At 47.4% G+C, this 6,213-nt stretch overlaps 1 long non-coding RNA gene across 1 annotated transcript; it reads right to left on the reverse strand.

Moving 5' to 3' along the window:
* On the reverse strand, nt 1–4,338 carry LOC141279010 (uncharacterized). Its single transcript, XR_012332681.1, has 3 exons — nt 3,709–4,338; nt 3,287–3,424; nt 1–1,656 (listed from the first exon to the last, which is right to left on the reverse strand). It is a non-coding gene; the product is annotated as an uncharacterized lncRNA (long non-coding RNA).
* Between the last annotated feature and the right edge of the window lie 1,875 nt (nt 4,339–6,213).

The raw sequence follows: 6,213 nt of genomic DNA on the forward strand, positions 1-6,213 counted from the left end.
TAAATTTATTTTTTAAAAAGACAGCAGGTTTCTGTGATAACCTATATGAGAAAAGCATCTAGAAAAGAATGAATATATGTATATGTATAACTGAATCAATTTGCTCTATACCTGAAACTAACACATTATAAATCAACTATACTCCAATAAAATTAAAGTATACTTCTTTTAAAAAGCCAACAGGTCGCTCACAGAAACATTATTTATAATAGCTGTCTGGAAACTAATCAACTTGGAGAACAGCTAAATAAATCATGGTGTCTGCCTCTTAAGGAATAGCACACAGCCTTCAGAAAGTATGTCTTCAAAGGATATTTAAACACTCATGATATGATATGAATTGAACCCAGTAGGTTCCAAAAGTGCATACACATTATGACCCCAGTTTTGGAAAGAATAAATGTGTGTAGTGGGCTCATGGGTGGGGGGCTGGGGGGGGGGATTCACTTTCTCTCCTTTTTTACTAATTTGCTGTGACCAGTTGGATGACTTTATCATGGGGAGGGAGTGAACATTTTTTTTTTGAATGTATATGACCTTGTGCTGCCTCCTTGAAGACCAGACTAGTTTGTGGATGGAAACACTCTGGGGACACTGTTTGGGGCTAGACTCATGTTAATTGCTTTTAATCAGTCCCTTACAGGCAAAGCCCCCCAGTGAAGTATGTTCCGAGGGAGAAGAAAGGCCCCATCTCTCTGCATCCCAAATGAAGTCTGACGACGTAGCATCACCTGGAGGCCTCATTCCTGCCTCCTCTTTGAGATGCACCTTTATCAGGAAGTAGACTCATGCTCACGTGGCTCTATGTCCAGACCTATTTGCTCCAGGAATCTACTTGTCTCTTCCCGTGATGATATCACATAGTGTGATTGTTATAGTTTTGGAATATATTTTAATGCCTAACCACATAAGCCCCTGATACTGTTATGTTTCTTTAAAATTTGCCAATTCCCAATCATGTAGATTTTGGGGGGTAAGTTACAGAATGATTTTTGTCAAACCTTCTCCCTCCCCCACCCATGCCAAAATCCCATCAGAATTTCGACTGGTGTTGCATGAAATGTGTTTAAGTTGGAGAAACACAGCCAACTTTATCCCAAGTTTTTCAGTTTAAGAATGAGGTACACATCTCCATCTATTCAAGCACTGCGTTATGTTATGGTTTTGCAGGCTTCTTGATCTAGCATCTGTGCAGTTTCTATAGTGGCTATTGTCGCTATTTTCCCAGTACACTTTCTAACCAGCTATTGATGATGGTGTCCTTATCCTGTAACCTGCTACTTCCTCCTCTTATTTCTGCCCTCAGTAATGGCATGTGCCCTTTGACAGTAGAAAACAGCTGCTGAGTTGTCCCCATGTCCTTGGGACACCAGCTCAGAGCCCTGTACATCATGGTTGCTTGGGGAAGGTTGATTAATGAGCAAACGAATGAACGAATGACTCCAGGATGCAGTTTCCTCCTTCCATCCTCGGGCTGCTGTTCATCACAGCAGCTCTTCCCTTCTTGACATCTACGTCCATCACCGCACAGCAGCAAGTCCCAGCAAGGCACCCAGCACAGCACACCAACGCAGGCTCACAGAGTATACCCACAACCAGACGCCCAGCTCAGAAACCCCAGGAATAGTCCGTGCTTAGCGACAGCTCCCGGCCAGACTAGAGCAGAGAAAAATATAAGGCCATACGGTTATCATGTATCAGTATCTGTCATCCACCTGCGCCTTTACCTATTATGAAGCAGGATGAGGGGAACAGAGAACAGAGGTGGGAGTGGCACGGTGGGCACAGCCTTGTTGCTGTCCCTACCTTCCAGAGAGACCTGGGGCAGGACCCCTCCCGACTTAGGATCTGAGTTTGGCCATCTCTTCTAGACAGGACTGGCTTATGTGTAATAGGGTCTCCCCACCGCTTACCAGGTTCAGCCACAGTGGCTGCCTTCCGTCCCCAAAGGAACTAAATTTCCCTTACAATGCTCCCCCCTCCTCTCACTCGTCACCAGGCTGATCCCTGTCCAGTCTTCCTAGCTCAATTCAAACATCGCCTCTTCAGGAGGCCTTTCCTGATTGCCGGATATACCTTCAAAGGCCTCTGTCCACATGGGGAATAATTGGGTAATCTGGGGCCCCCTGGGGCCTGGGATTTCCACAGGCTGAGCCATCCAGGGCCGTTATATTTAGTCACTAAGTCTGCTCAGGGTCTGGCCCTTTGGATTCATTCATTCATTTGGCCCCCAATCCACACCTCCAGACCTAGCTCTGTCTCTCTCCCACAAATCCTGGCACGTTTATGATCCCTTACCCTTCCCACCAAGAGGTGACATGCTTTGCTACCTTCATGAGGCTGAAGTTTCTTCAGGCAGGACAACGGTAATGATGATTATAATTATACTAATCGTAGCTCTAAGGATTCACTGTTTTAGGCATGTTTTCATGTTTCACCTGAATTATTACATCACTGAATCCTCCTCACACAACCCTATGAGTTAGGTAATAGTCTTATCCCCTTTTACAGATGCAGAAACTGAGGGCCAGGGAGGTGAAGTGACTTGCCCAAGGTCACTGGGTTAGACAGTGGTAGGGGTGGGATTTGAACAGCAGGCAATCTAGCTTTGGAGCTGCGCCCTTGATCCTCAGCATACAAGGGATCTAGGCTTATGCTGTTGTTCCAGGCTTATGGGGAGCTCCTCATTGTAAGATGGGGAATTCCAATGGTCCAAGATGCCTGGACCATTGGTGCCCCAAAGCCCCTGGGAAATCTTGGTGCCCATCCCCCAGCCACACAGAGGAGGGCACTATGTGTGCTCCAGCCTGGCCCAGATGCTTCTTCAGCAGTGACCTTGCCCCAGACACGGCCAGGTGTCTTGGCTTCGTGCACCAGGTCTGCTTAGCTTGTCTTCTTCTCACAGTGGATCCTCATCCTAGCAGGACAAGTCCTGCATCTTATTAACCTCTTCATCCCCCTATGTCTTGCTTGAGGTCTGGCATGAAGTAGCCACTGATTAATACCTGCTGAAGAATAAATGAATGAAGGAATCCAAAGGGCCAGACCCTGAGCAGACTTAGTGACTAAATATAATGGCTTGACCCAGGAGCTATAGGGTCAAGGCTGCGCAATAAGGCCGTTGCACAATTTAATGCAATTAGCATTTGTTAAGCACCTGCTGTATGCCCAACAAAAACCCCATCAGAAGGGACTAGTGTTTTATTTCATGTGCATTAGAAGTGTATAGGTTGCAAGGGCTGGTGCAGTATAGGATATAAACATAGAAGCCCTGGGTCTCACCTACCTCCAATTCACATCTTCACTCCATCACTTTCTGGCTTTGTGACCTCAGCCACATTCCTCTTTGTGCCTCAGTTGCCTCATCTGTCAAGGGGAACTAATAAGAACTTCTCCCTCCTGAGGGTTGAATCAGCACAGTAACCTGGCCCAGGAAGAAATGCACAGTGAGTGTTCCTGCTACTGATCTGCAAGCATAGGTGGTGGTTACAGCTTCAGGGGGTCCAGAGAGAATTCTCCCTCGTCAGCGCTCAAAGTAGAGGGTCAAAGCCATTTCTAAGACTCTCATTTAACTCATTGGCCTTCTGGATCCCCAACTTCTCAGCACCCGGGAGAACCATCTACAGTGTCCCTCCTTCGGTCCTCACCAAGCCCTGTGGGAACAAAGACAGGGTAGACTTCAGGTTCGTTTCCTTTCTGATTCCATACCTTTGCTTATGCTGATTCCTCTGCCCAGAACATCAGCACTTCTCTATTCACACTCCCCTCCAAGTGGCATTTTATCCATCCGTTCTTCAAGCCCAGCACAGTCATTTTTAGCAGACCAGGGAACAGAACCAGAGCACTGCCAAACAGTGGGAAACTATGCAGCCGTGAACAAGGAATGTGACCAAACTGTTCTTACGCTGAAAGACGTCAAAGACATACTGTTGCTAAAAAAGCAAGTTGCATGTGATAATATGTATTAGAGTTCCAACTTTGATGTGCACCGGAATCTCCAGGGGCCCTTGGTTCTGGTTGAATGCAGGTTGTGATCCAGCAGGTCATGAGTGAAGCCTGAGAGTCTGCATTTCTGACAAACTCGCGGTGATGCCCAGGCTGCTGGTCTAGCATGGGTGATACAGCAGTACAGGATTTATAGTATGATCCCATTTCTATGAAAACAAAATGAAACAAAATGAATATATATGGGATAAGCCAGAGAATAAACTCTAAGCTATAAGTAGTGGTTATTTCTGGGTGGGAGAATGACCAGAAGCTTTCAAACACTGTGTAAAGTCTGATTTTTACAATAAGTTTCCCTATTGTAATTAGGAAAAACAACCCAGCCATGGTGGTGCTCTTCTAGGCAGACATCTGTAACCTGCACCCTCTTTCCAAATTAATGGCTCCAATTCAGGCTTCATCTCTGCCCTCTCTGGCTCTCAGAGCATAATAATGGGCTGGCTTGGAGCAGCTGCACGGGATGTGTGTTGTGTGTGACTGATGCTCCAGCTATCTAGAAGGCTGTGATCAACAGCAGCAGTTTAATAAGGGTCTCCTAAGTGCCAGGCCAGGGCCATGCCCTTCGCAGTCATTCCCACATTGGATAACGGCGGCTCAAAGATCTGCAGGGACCTGGATCACACAGCTCGTCTGAGACCCAGGCCCGGCTCCTGGGATGGGATCCGCTTATTCCCCTCTGCCTGCCTGGAAAATTCCTCCCCTAGATGTCCACATGAGCTGCTCCCTCACTTCCTTCAGGTCTCTGCTCAAATTTTTACCTTACCAGAGTCCTCCTCTGACCACTCTATACAAAATAGCAACACTACCCCCTCCTCCAACTTCCCCAGCTTCCTTGCTTTCCAAAGCACTCATCACCATCTGACAGTCATATTTATTGGCTTATTTGTGCTTTGTCCTTCTTTTTCCACTAGACTATAAGCCACATGTGGGTAAGGGCTTTATCCATTTTGCTCATTGCTTTATCACTGGGGTCTAGCATAGTTCCTGGCTTAATAAATATGCATTAAATGGGTGAATGCACAACAGTCCCCAATTCACAGGCCGCTGATCTCCCAGCAGTGTCCCCACTCTGTTCACAGACAGAGTAACCTGCTGATCCCCAGTAGCACAGGGTAGGCGGGCCTTTCTTTCCAGCCTTGTGGGGAGTCCAAATTAGGTTCCTTAAATGCAGACGTGGATGCCTAGACCTGGGGCCCCATGGTCTCTCCATGTGAAAAGGATAAACAGGGTAGGGTTGTAGAAGTCCTGGATTCACATCCCACTGTTTTACCACCACCCTGATGGTTTGGGGAAAAGACTGTCACTCTCCAGGATAAGAAGTCCCAACTGTCCCATGAAGGTCCTTCCAAGGGTCAGGGTCTTTGTACTTGCCATTCATTTGGCCTGGATGGCTCCTTCTCAACATTTAGGTCTCTTCTCAAATGTCACCTCCTCAGAGAACCCCCCTAACCTCCCAGGCTAAAGAGGACTCTACACCCACACAGGTACTTCTCTTCACACCCCATGTTTATTTCTCCCATCACTATTAGTATATTTTCACTTTTACTGTTTCATTTATCTGTTTATTCATTTACTGTCTGTCTCCACTGTAAGATCTATGAGGGAAGATCTTGTTCTTGTTCTTGTTTACTGTTGTATCTCTAACTGTCTGTCTTGTTTATTGTTGTATCTCCAGCGCCTAGAACAGGGTCTGACTTATAGTAGGTGCTCAGTAAATATTTGTTGAATTAATGTTCTATATCTTCTCCTTCTAGAAACGGGGAAACTGAGGCCCAAAGTCGGGGAGGGAAATGCCAGAGATAAATTAGTCACAACCTAGAGTAGAAGGCAGTGAGGGCAAGTGGAACTGAAGGTCAGGAGACTATGACCTTGGAGGAGGCCCATGTCTCCAAGCCTCAGTTTCCACACCTGTACGATGGAGTCAGGCAGTCATGACCACTATCCGAGGGGCCTGGTACTAACGGTACCTAGTACCTAGGAGACCTTGACCATTTCCAGGAATGATATCTGCGGTGCAGCATCCGCGCTTCCCCCAGACATGGCTCGAGCGCCCCAAAAGCCGCAGAAGGAGAAAACTACAGTCCCCATAGTGCCACGGGCGGCGCCTGCGCATGACTGCCGGCCCGGAGGGCTGCGGACGCCCTCTAGCGGCACTCTGGCACAGCGCTCCGCTCCGATCCCCGAGGGGCGGGGGCCCGCGGCGCAGGC

This window comes from Tursiops truncatus, chromosome 6 (assembly GCF_011762595.2).
Source record: "Tursiops truncatus isolate mTurTru1 chromosome 6, mTurTru1.mat.Y, whole genome shotgun sequence".
NCBI classification, from domain to species: domain Eukaryota; kingdom Metazoa; phylum Chordata; class Mammalia; order Artiodactyla; family Delphinidae; genus Tursiops; species Tursiops truncatus.